This window comes from Mustela lutreola, chromosome 9 (assembly GCF_030435805.1).
Source record: "Mustela lutreola isolate mMusLut2 chromosome 9, mMusLut2.pri, whole genome shotgun sequence".
In the NCBI taxonomy this organism is placed as follows: Eukaryota; Metazoa; Chordata; class Mammalia; order Carnivora; family Mustelidae; genus Mustela; species Mustela lutreola.
Window position 1 is genome coordinate 28,021,572 of NC_081298.1, and position 12,610 is coordinate 28,034,181.

The 12,610-nt window shown below is 42.7% G+C and overlaps 1 protein-coding gene and 1 pseudogene across 1 annotated transcript in view; both read right to left on the minus strand.

The window, feature by feature from the left end:
• Positions 1 to 12,610, minus strand: part of LOC131807934 (signal-regulatory protein beta-1-like) — a 111,132-nt gene that overhangs the window by 31,430 nt on the left and 67,092 nt on the right. The window lies entirely within an intron of this gene.
• On the minus strand, positions 3,055 to 12,475 carry LOC131807689 (putative protein FAM10A5; annotated as a pseudogene).

Here is a 12,610-nt window from a genome sequence, read left to right on the forward strand (position 1 = left end):
TCAAGGGATGTCATTGAAAAATCTTCAAACCCCAGGGCACTGCAGGATGCATTAGAGCTGGAAGCCTCTGAGATCTCCTACAGACATTTAGAGAAAACAAGACTGTTCTCAACCTTTTCTTGAGGCTGGATGCCCCCTGATATGTGCTGTGTGAAATAGTGGGCTCATTTTGGACTCTTCTGATCAGCTTATCATAGTGACCACTACCCTCTCCTTATGAAATAAGGCCTGTCCCCAGCTCACCTGTTATAGCTCTGCCACCCGCAGATGTAGATGATTGTGAAACTCATCACCAGCACCTTGAAGCCCAGAAGGAAAGCCACAAACATAAGGACAGGCATCTCCTGACTTACCTATAGGCAGAAGGAGACAGCAAATGGGACTCTGTGACTTTAAAGACCTCATGCCACTCAGCAGACAAGGGTGACCCAGTAGCTCAGAGCAGTAGAGGTGAGCTTACCTGAGCTTTCAATGACTTGTATATGCGGAGGACTGTTGTGGACAGTAGGAGGTTGGCTTAGATGGGAGGTTGTGCCTCATGCTGCACCTTATAGAAGAGGACCCACTCATACTCCTGCCCCAACACATTCACCAAATGCAAACTTTCCAAAGTGTAGGTCCCATTGCTATTCTGCTTGGCTCCCTTGAACATAAGAGACTTCTCTACTTATGTGAGATGCACACTCTGTGGATAGAATCTCTGCACATGGTAGGTAATAGCCACCAAGTCCAAAGGGAGTGAAGACTGGCACACTGTCACTTTAGGGGGAACTGACACATTGCACAGGAAGCAGAGAATTACTATAGAAAATCCACCATGGGTGCCAAGGACCTCCTGGAAGATGGGCCTTCTGCTTAGGGCCTGCTCTAGAGGAGGATGCAGGTACCCATTAACAGGTGTATCCATAAGTAAATGCATTGCTGATTGAGAGTGCATTGGATGAATGCATGCTTGATGTGTCAGTGGATGGGGAATGTATGCATGAAAGAATGATGGGATCGAGGAAAGCCATCCAGATCTCTCCATTTTTTTCTCCACTTCGGCTATGAAAGATGCAAAGATGAACATTCCATTCCATTTAAGAACGTGTAAGTCAGAGCATTCCATTTAAGAATCTATCACTCACTTTTTAACCTGATAGTCCCAAAATTTGAAGACTCACAGACACTACATGGTTATGAGTCCAAGATATGAGATTTTACACAGGAAGGAACTAGGGTTTGGAGAAGTTCAGTAAGTAGCCCAAGGTCACTAGCGGCAAACCTCAGATTATGCCAGATGCAGCATGTTTTACCATCAAGCTCGTCTAACAACTTTAAGGCTCTATGCATTTGTGATTCTTGGCTTCTGCAGTCATTACCTATGCTTCTAGAAGTCTTTTCAACTGGATTTTTAGCTGTACAGTAGAATGTGTTCATAATAAGGAAAACCTGGAAGATATTTAGGTATTTAGATACCATAAAATATATATTTCAGTAGATTTCATACAGATACACAGCATAGTACAGCGTAACACTAAAACAAGGGCAGGGAGATCTAGATTGTGGTCCCTGCACTAACCACAGTCAAATGCAAGAGAATGACAGGTAAGCCACCCATACTATATCTTTCAGTTTGAGGGAAATATGTAACTTTTCCATGGCCAGTTCTGTAACGAGCATGGAATGTGGCTGGACTTGAAGAGAATATTACTGAGGAAGACTAGTTTTCCCAGCAGAACAGATGGACACGCTAATCTCATTGTATTTAATGTAATTAATTCAGGGAGTGGCAAGGAGCAGAAAACACTGGTGGATCTCAGAGAATAAGAGAACAGCAGAGCTGGGGGTAGAGCAGGGCAGACCAGTGAAAGATTAAGTGCTAGGAGAGTGACTTTGCCCTTCCAGGACAGCTTTTCCAAACAAGACCTGGGAGTGGAAGACCCACAAGACCCCTCCTTCTAGTATCGTGGCTTCCCAGAAGCCATAGAGGAGATCACACTCACTGATTGACTTTCTGTTGTGAAGAACAGGTCCCTGACTGCACTGTGGTGGCCCCTAGTGACTGGGCTTAAATCAAATGGGTGAATGGAATTATGAAGGCTTGTAGAGGTTCTGTCTGCCTGTGGATCCATTTGTTTTGATTCAGGAGCAACTAGGCTTTGTGGCTAACTACACCCAAGTTGAGATTTAATCCAAATCCAGAAGATAACTTGTGGCTACAAGGGTCTGTGAGTGAAGGGTAGAGAGTCAGGAAACAGGCTACAATAGACTCAATGCTTATTCTTGAGTTCAGGTTTGTCTATACACCTCAGAGAGGCCAGTCAGTCTTCTAGGCTCAGTTTAACCAACTTTTTGGATCATGCAATGCATACTTGTGGTTGCCCTTTACCTACTGAATATCTTTTTATTTTTGAGTTTCTCTTGCCTGATGTTCAGGTTTTGGTGGTTGTGCCATCAAAGAAGAGCATGGTTTGTCAATATGGCTTGATTCAGTATGCTGCATAGGGTCCCTGACTGACAGAATGGCCAACTACAGAATCCTAACCTATAGGGTGTTCATGGATTAAGGGGCATAGTATCTGGTGTATAGTGATGATTTGGTACATGTTTCAGGTTTTGAAAAATTTGTTTTTACAAGCCAAGGAAATGGAGTTTCTCAGGCTGTACTCACCACTCACAGACATATAGGTGCCTGAACCAGATACATATACCATGTCAGGATGCCCTCTTTCTTTTTAAGATTGATTGATTGATCAATTGATTGGTTCTTCTTTTAAAAAAAAGTAGGGACTAACACACCCTTTTAATATATTTTTAAATATTTTTAAGGTTTAAAGAGTGTTTAACATTTGTAGTTCCTAGTAGGAAAACATTATCTGAATGAACCCTAATGGCAAACTGTTGTCGAATGTTTCAGTTGCATGGGGAGCAGAGCGGTAGGGATTCTCCTCATAGCACCCCAAGATTTCTTCATGAGAAGGTCAGAGGTACACTGGTTTGTATTATTGTGACATCCATTATGTGATTGAAGTTGCTTTTCCTTCAGCAAGGGCTTTATTTGTCAGAAAGGTATTATGCGTGACCTCCAAATTTGGCTGACAATTTACTGATGAGATTCATAACCTTTGGGTTTCTCTGATATTTGACGTATTCGCTGGGTTCTGGGCCACATCCTGGAAGGCCACCATACCTTCCAGATCCTGCATGACTGCAAGAACTTCCGGATCACTAAGAATTTCATTGAGCCCAGGCATTCCTGCCATTCCAGGCATTCCTCCAGGAAAATTACAAGGCATTCCCCCAGGAAAGTCACCTGGGAAAGAACTATACTGAGCTCCTGATTATTGTCTGGCTTCTTCCTCCCTCTGGGCTCTCTCATGTTCTTCCTGAGCCTTCTTAACCCTTTCTATTTTTTCTTTGATCTCTCACTCTTCATGTTTTTGCTCATACTTTCTCCAATGTTCATCAATTTTCTGGGCCCTCGGTTGAATTTCTTTCAACATTGCGCTAGCATCTTCATCATAATCCAGTTTACAAGCAAGGGCAAGATCATGTGCTGCTTCTTTCCAATGGCCCAGAAGTCTATGTGCTTTCCCTCGCCACTTATAAGGCTGAGCTGAATCAGGATTTATTTCAATAGCTCTATCACAGTCTTGAATGGCAGCATTTGGCTTTTGTAATTTGATGAAGACACCGGCTCTCTTGGCATACAGAATGGCTAAGCCAGGATTTAGTTTGATGGCATGTGTGAACAAGTCAATGGCTTTCTTTAGATCACCATCATTTAGGGCATCAATGGCAGCCACTTTTTTATCATTTGCCTGATCTATCATTCCCTCGGTTATCTCTACATTTTCATCTCCCATTTCTTGAGGGACATCAGTATCTGGTTCAATCACACCTTCATGGTCAGTTTCTAGATCACTTTCCTCACTTGATGGTTTATCTATCTTTATGTTTTCCTCTGCCTTCTACTATCTGGTTTTTCTTCCTTGATACTGTCTTCAAATTTAGTTTTATGAGTGGCAGGTGGTATTTTATCCCCCATGCTCTCCACCTACTCCCGCAGGAAATGCATTTCCTCAGTATACAGAACGCTGGGATACAGGGAGGAGTCAAGATAGCTGAGAAGTAGCAGGCTGAGACTACTTCAGGTAGCAGAAGATGAGCTAGATAGCTTATCCAAAGATTGCAAACACCCACAAATCCAACGGGAGATTGAAGAGAAGAAGAACAGCATTTCTAGAACTGATTTCTAGAATCAACCACTTTCTGAAAGGTAGGACTGGCGGAGAAGTGAATCCAAAGCGGTGGGAAGATAGACTGCGGGGGGAGGGGCTAGCGCCCGGCAAGTGGCGGAGCAACAGAGCACAAAATCAGGACTTTTAAAAGTCTGTTCTGCTGAGTGACATCGCTCCAGAGGCTAAACCGGGGTGAAGACCACTCGGGGGCATCATGGCCTCAGGTCCCGCAGGGTCACAGAAGGATCGGGGGTGTCTGAGTGTCGCAGAGCTTGCAGGTATTATAACGGGGAAGCCAGCTACAGAGACAGAGCTGAGTAGTGAGCTCTCAGCTCGGGGCTACCTTGAACCAGTTGCAGGCTTGGTGGGCTCGGAGCGCGGCCGGAGGCCAGGGAGATGGAAATAATTGGGCGCTATTCTCTGAAGGCGCACTAGGGAGTGGGGCCCTGAGCTTTTGGCTCCTCTGGGCCAGAGACTGGGAGGCTGCCATTTTCATTCCCATCCTCTGGAACTCTATGGAAATCATTCGGGAAACAAAAGCTCCAGAAAGCAAACCCAAGCTGATTACTCAGCCTGGGCCCTGGTAAGGGCAGTGCAATTCCACCTGGGGCAAAGACACTTTAGAATCACGACAACAGGCCACTGCCCCAGAAGATCAACAAGAAATCCAGCCAGGACCAAGTTCACCTACCATGGAGTGCAGGTTCAATACCAAGGAGAGCGGCGGAATTCCAGAGGAGGCGAGAGCAAAGCACAGAACTCATGGCTTTCTCCCCAAGATTCTGTAGTATTGCAGTTAATTTAATTTCTTTTCTTTTTCATTTTTTTTCTTCTTCTCCTAAATTTTTTAACTTTTACCCTTTTCTTTTTTTAATGTTTTTAAAACTAGTTTATCTAATATATATATTTTTTCTTTTTTATGTTTTTTCTTTATTCTTTTTTTTTAAAAATTGTTTCTTTTTTTTTTTCCTGAACCTCTTTTTATCCTCTTTCTCCCCCACCCATGATTTAGGATCTCTTCTGATTTGGTTAAAGCGTATTTTCCTGGGGGCTTTTCCACCCTTTTAGTATTTTACTTGCTCCTTCATATACTCTTATCTGGACAAAATGACAAGGCAGAAAAATTCACCACAAAAAAAAGAACAAGAGGCAGTACCGAAGGCTAGGGACCTAATAAATACAGATATTGGTAATATGTCAGATCTAGAGTTCAGAATGACGATTCTCAAGGTTCTAGCCGGGCTCGAAAAAGGCATGGAAGATGTTAGAGATGTTAGAGAAACCCTCTCGGGAGATATAAAAGCCCTTTCTGGAGAAATAAAAGAACTAAAATCTAACCAAGTTGAAATAAAAAAAGCTATTAATGAGGTGCAATCAAAAATGGAGGCTCTCACTGCTAGGATAAATGAGGCAGAAGAAAGAATTAGTGATATAGAAGACCAAATGACAGAGAATAAAGAAGCTGAACAAAAGAGAGACAAACAGCTACTGGACCATGAGGGGAGAATTCAAGAGATAAGTGACACCATAAGACGAAACAACATTAGAATAATTGGGATTCCAGAAGAAGAAGAAAGAGAGAGGGGAGCAGAAGGTATATTGGAGAGAATTATTGGAGAGAATTTCCCTAATATGGCAAAGGGAACAAGCCTCAAAATCCAGGAGGTGCAGAGAACCCCCCTCAAAATCAGCAAGAATATGTCCATATCCTGTCATTTAATAGTAAAATTTACAAGTCTTAGTGACAAAGAGAAAATCCTTAAAGCAGCCCAGGAAAAGAAATCTGTAACATACAATGGTAAAAGTATTATATTGGCAGCAGACTTATCCACAGAGACCTGGCAGGCCAGAAAGAGCTGGCATGATATTTTCAGAGCACTAAACGAGAAAAACATGAAGCCAAGAATGCTATATCTAGCTAGGCTATCATTGAAAATAGAAGGAGAGATAAAAAGCTTCCAGGACACACAAAAACTGAAAGAAATTGCAAACATCAAACCAGCTTTACAGGAAATATTGAAAGGGCTCCTCTAAGCAAAGAGAGAGCCTACAAGTGGTAGGTCAGAAAGGAACAGAGACAATATACAGTAACAGTCAACTTACAGGCAATACAATGGCACTAAATTCATATCTCTTAATAGTTACCCTGAATGTTAATGGGCTAAATGCCCCAATCAAAAGACACAGGTTATCAGAATGGATAAAAAAAAAAAAACCCTATCTATATGTTGCCTACAAGAAACTCATTTTAGACCCAAAGACACCTCCAGATTTAAAGTGAGGGGGTGGAAAACAATTTACCATGCTAACGGACATCAGAAGAAAGCAGGGGTGGCAATCCTTATATCAGATCAATTAGATTTTAAGCCAAAGACTATAATATGAGATGAGGAAGGACACTACATCATACTCAAAGGATCTGTCCAACAAGAAGATCTAACAATTTTAAATATCTATGCCCCTAACATGAGAGCAGCCAACTATATAAACCAATTAATAACAAAATCAAAGAAACACATCAACAATAACACAATAATAGTAGGGGACTTTAACACTCCCCTCAATGAAATGGACAGATCATCCAAGCAAAAGATCAACAAGGAAATTAAGGCCTTAAATGACACACTGGACCAGATGGACATCACAGATATATTCAGAACATTTCATCCCAAAGCAACAGAATACACATTCTTCTCTAGTGCACATGGAACATTCTCCAGAATAGATCACATCCTGGGTCCTAAGTCAGGTCTCAACTGGTATCAAAAGATTGCAATCATTCCCTGCATATTTTCAGACCACAGTGCTCTGAAGCTAGAACTCAATCACAAGAGGAAATTTGGAAAGAACCCAAATACATGGAGACACCTCCTTCTAGTCTCCTGGCTCCCAGGAAGCTATAGTAGGAGATCACACTTACTGATTGACTTTCTGTGCGAAGAACAGGTCCCTGACTGCACTGTTGTGGCCCCTAGTGACCGGCCACCAAGTCTCAATCACATTACAGTTAGAAATGGGTGAGTGGAGTTGTGAAGGCTTGTAGAGGTTCTGTCTGCCTGTGGGTCCCTTTGTTTTGATTCAGGGGCAACTAGGCTTGGCAGCTAAGTACACTCAAGTCGAGATTTCATCCAAATCCGGAAGCTAGCATATGGCTACAAGAGCTGTGAGTGAAGGGTAGAGAGTCAGGAAACAGGCTACAATAGACACAATGCATATTCTTGAGGTCAGGTTTGTCCCTACACCTCAGAAAGGCCAGTCAGATTTCTAGGCTCAAGTAATAAACTTTTTGGACCATGCAATGCACACTTGTGGTTGCACTTTACCTACTGAATATCTTTTTATTTTTGAGTTTCTCTTGCCTGATGTTCAGGTTTTGGTGGTTGTGCCATCAATATGGCTTGATTCAATATGGGGCATAGGGCCCCCGACTGACAGAAAAGCCATCTACAGAATCCCAACCTACAGGGTGTTCATGGATTAAGGGGCATAGTATCCAGTGTATAGTGATGATTTGGTACATGTTTCAAGTTTTGAAAAATTTGTTTTCATGATCTAAGGAAATGGAGTTTCTCAGGCTATACTCAGCATTGACAGACACATAGGTGCCTGAAACAGATACATATGCCAAGTCAGGATGCCCTATTTCTTTTTAAGATTGATTGATTGATTTTTAAGATTGATTGATTGATTGATTGATTTGAGAGAGAGAGAGAGAGAGAGCCTGACTCAATGCTCATTCTCATGACACTGAGATCATGAGCTGAGCCAAAACCAAGAGCCAAATGCTAAACTGACAGAGCCACCAGACACCCCCAGATGCCCTCTTGCTCACGTCACACAGTATCGGGTGCCCACATCTTTGGGCTCCATGTCACTGATGCAGATGGAATAGTGTGTGTGGTTGACCTCTGCGTTTTCTACTTGGTTTATTCAGGGGCAGTGGTTTCCATTGAAGCTGTAGATTAATTGCTGTTCTTGCCCATTTTCCCAGAACCAGAAGACAGGCCCTGCTGGGGAGCAAGCAGACACATTGCAGCCCAGGGTCAAGGTCAGCCTTGACTGAAACTGAACTCTCAGGCTGGGTCACCTGGAAGTCTCGACCCAAAGTTCCTGGAAAGAAAATTGGCTTCATTTCTCATGTTCTTTGTCTTGGTCAAGATGATGTGAGGGTCTGGTTCTAGGTCAAGGTGGAGCCTCATTACACCCTTTTTAAGCAACATGTACTGACACAGATGTATGAAAATTACAAATAGGGTTGCTATATGGGATAAGGGGAGAGGGACCCATGTACAGAAAGGGGAAGTGTACCTTCCTTCTGCATCATGATAGGAGAATGGCCTGGAGCATAGTAGATGCTGAATAAACAGAGGAACTTGGTGTGTAACAAATTACCACAAACTTAATAGTTTAAGAAAACATACATTATTTCATAGTTCCTGTGGACAGGAGTTCAGGCACAGCTCAGCTTAGCTGTCATACACAGAGGGAAGATGATGTGAAGACACGGGAATGCTGTGTACAATCTGAGGATGGTCTGAGGCTACCAGAAGCTGCGAGAGAGGCTTGGAACAGATTCCTCCTCAAAGTTTAGCAGTTTTAGTTATAATTCAAGCTTGAAGGCAACCAAGATGACCTCCAGTCGGTGTACTAATATAGAAATTGTGGTACATCCAGACAGTGGAATATTATCCAGTGCTAAAAGAAATGAGCTAGCAAGTTGAAAGGATATGGAAGAAACTTAAATGCTTAGTACAATTGAAAGGAAAAGCCTGCATACTGCACGATTCCAACTATATGACACTATGGAAAAGGCAAAACTATGGTGAATATAAATATATCAGTGATTGCCTGGGTTTAGGGTGGAAAGAGGTAAAAAGACAGAGCGGAGAGGATTTTTAGGGCAATGAAACTACTCAGCATAGTACTATAGAAGTTTATATCAAACCCATAGACTATGCAATACTCAGAGTAAACCACAATGTGAACTATGGACTTTGGACGCTAATGACATTTCAGTGTAGGTTCATATTTGTAATAAATGTATCAGTCTGGTGGATATTGATAATGGCAGCAGCTGTGATGTGTGGGGGCAGGGAGTCCCATGGGAAATCTTTGCACCTTCTGCTCAATTCATGTGTGAACCTAAAACTGCTTTAAGATGAAGTCAATCTATTAAAGTTAATCTATTAAAAAAAGTAATCCATATCAAAGATCATCTAGATTTTTTTCCATGATATCCACTAGGAATTTTATAGTTTTATGTATGATGTATGAGCTATTTTTATGAAGGCTGTTAAGTCTGTATGTAGAAGCAATTTTTTTTTTTTTTTTTTTTGTATTTGGATGTCCCAATGTCCAGATGTTCACTGTTTGCCAAAAAGACTATCTTGGTCATTCTCAAAGAACAGTTGGCAGTATTTATGTGGGTGTATTTGTGGATTTTCTATTCTGTTGCATTAATCTGTGTGCCTGTTCTTTCACCAAAGTCACTGTTTCAATTACTGTAGCTTTCTTGGAAGTCTTATATAGTCCAATGGTGTCAATCTTGAGTTGGCTATTCTAGGTATTTGGATCAATGGTCATGCGGAAGAGACTCCACAAGCTTGTTAACTTTTTCAGCAAATAGAAACAGAAATATTTAGTTCTCTGGAGAGCCTGGAGGGTTCAGCTTCCATCAGTGACCCAGGGAGACCTCTAGTGACCACTTCTGGCCAATATTCCATGAGCACAAAACCTCTGCAAATTTTTTTAACAGCAGTCATCTTTGGATGGAAGCATTGTAGATTCTTGCCCTGCTTTATAATTTCATGTTCTCCAACATTTGTTTTCCATTAAGAGGTAGTAAATGTGTGGTGGTAGTAAATTGAAAAGACAGGTTCTTTGTTCCTAGGGGCTGGGGGATGAGAACTCTGATGTCTGTGCTGTGCTCAGTCCTGTGACCATTAGCGTGCAATTATTCCCTGAACAAAAATGTGTGGGACAGACACAGCCACTGGGAGTTTTTGTGAGCTGGGAACCCTTCCAGTTTAGTTCTGTAAATTCTGAGGACAGAAAAGTTCTCTCCCCAAGAAATTCTAGGTAAACAGGTGAAAAGAACACAGTAAAAAGGCACATACACCTGAAGACCCATTCCCCTGTTAATGCCAGCAGTGGTGTCAGAAGTAGGGATGGCAGAGTCCAGCACAGTGGGGAGGCAGGGACAGGCATTGTGGTGGCCCCTGGAGCCTTCTCTGTCTGAATGCTGTCCTAGAGAGGCCAAGGACTCCATGCTCTGAGGAGAGAAGACACTCCCTGCCTCCATGATGTCAGAGGAAGGGGATTATGATGAGGGAATGACCATGGGACTTTTAACACTTTTTCTTTGAGATTATCAAATGGAAAGGCAAGGTGGCTGCAAGCTGAGAACCTGCTGGGCCAGTCGCTTGGGATTTCCAGAGCTTATTGGAATCTACATGCTTGTGCTCATTCCTGAGCCTCATCCTATCCCAATCTCACCAGGCTGCACCTCTGCTGATGTAGAGACTCAAATACATGATGTGGAAAGAGGTTAGAGTTTTAAAGATGGTGATGATTTTTGTCTTAGAGGATGGAAGGGGCTCCATCCCCATGTTGATGAGACTCTGGATGTGACAAGGTCCCAGGCTTGACCTTGGGCATGGAGGATTTCCTCAACTGAGGCCATCTCAAAGAGGGCTGACAGCTGAGGGCCATTTCCTCAGGCCTGGTGTATTACAGGATCTACCACCCTCTGCAGAGCCTTTTCCACCTCAATTGCTTGGGGACAGGACATGGATTAAGTGCATCCACCACTGAGGTCTTAAAGCTACACTACTTCACCCAAGCACCCAGAGTTCTCTGACTCCACCTGATCTAACATGGGCTTCACTAATTGGAAACATTTAAAGTGAATATCATGGGGGGACTGAGAAGAAGGTTCTTCAGGGATCTCTGAGTGCCAGGCTTCAGAGTGAGCTCTAGCAGAGGACAGAGGACAGAGAAAGGAAGAGGAACATTAGACTTGGGAAGTAAGATAAAATCTGGGTATAGAAACTCAGACATCTCCCCACCACACATTTCCTCGAATTGCCCTCCAGTGTGTGCAAGAGACAGAGAACAGCTGAGGACCAGATGTTGACATTATTTTCTTAGAATAGAGTTACATTTTTGGAATAGTTGTACATTAGAGAAAAAATGGCAACAATCACACAGAGTCTAATATATAGGTGAATACAGTATCCCCTCTTTATAGCATTTTATAATAACTTGTTGCTTCTGCTATAATTAGTGAACCAATATTGGTGCATTTTTATTAACCAAAATCCATAGTTTGACTTTGTCTTAGCTTGGGCCGCTATAACAAAACAGCATAAACTGGATGCCTTGAAACAACAGGAACTTATTACTCATAGTCCTGAGGCTGGAAGTCTGAGATCAGGGTGCCATGATAGTTGGGTTGTGATGAGATCTCTCTTTGAAGTTGCAGAATGCCAACTACTTGTGTTTTCACCTGGTGGATGGAGTGAGCTGGCTGTCTGGCTCCTTTTCATGAAGGCAATGATCCCATTCATGAGGACTCCACCCTCATGACCTCATTATCTGCAAAGTCCCCACCTCCAAATCCCATGAACAATGGAGAGATACAACTATTCAGTCTAGAACAGACTTCCTTATTTTTCACTCCATGCCCCCTTTTGTCCCAGAATTCCATGCAGGTTACCACATTACATTTTCTTGTCCTGTCTCTCTAGGCTCCTCTCAGCTGTAAGAGCTTCTTGAACTTTCCTTGATAGCAATGGCCTGACAGTTTGGCATGTTGCTCTGGTATATTGTGGAATGTCCCTCATTGCAATGTGTCGGATGCTTTTCTCAACACAGACTGGGGGAGTGGGTTTGGGGAGGAAGGTCACAGAGGAAAAGTGTTGTTTTCATCACATTATATCAGGGAACACACTGTGGCAGTGGTTTATGAGTATTGGTGAACTCGTGATGATGTGACTGGACTGCATTTGTCTAGTGTTCCCTCTCTAGTTACTCCCTATTCCTCCGTGCCATCCTGTCACCTTTGGAGGAGAGTCACACCAGTGACTGCACTGCAGGAGTAAGCAGTTAAGCTCACTTCTGAGCTTGAAGTGTCTAGATAAATCATTTGGAGCTCATGAAGGCATAGTTACCAGGGGAGTGGTGATAGGGGTGCTGGTCTCCAGAGTGTGGATATGCAGACAGAGGAACAGAGTGAAACAAACTTACCACATCGTTGAAGAAGGTGGTGGGAGGGAAGGTAAAATATTGCAAGGGTGTGAAACCAGAAGTATTCAAATTAATATTGAAAGGATTTCACAACATTGAAAGTGCAAGGGATTGAATGTTGGAAGATGATCCCAGTTGAG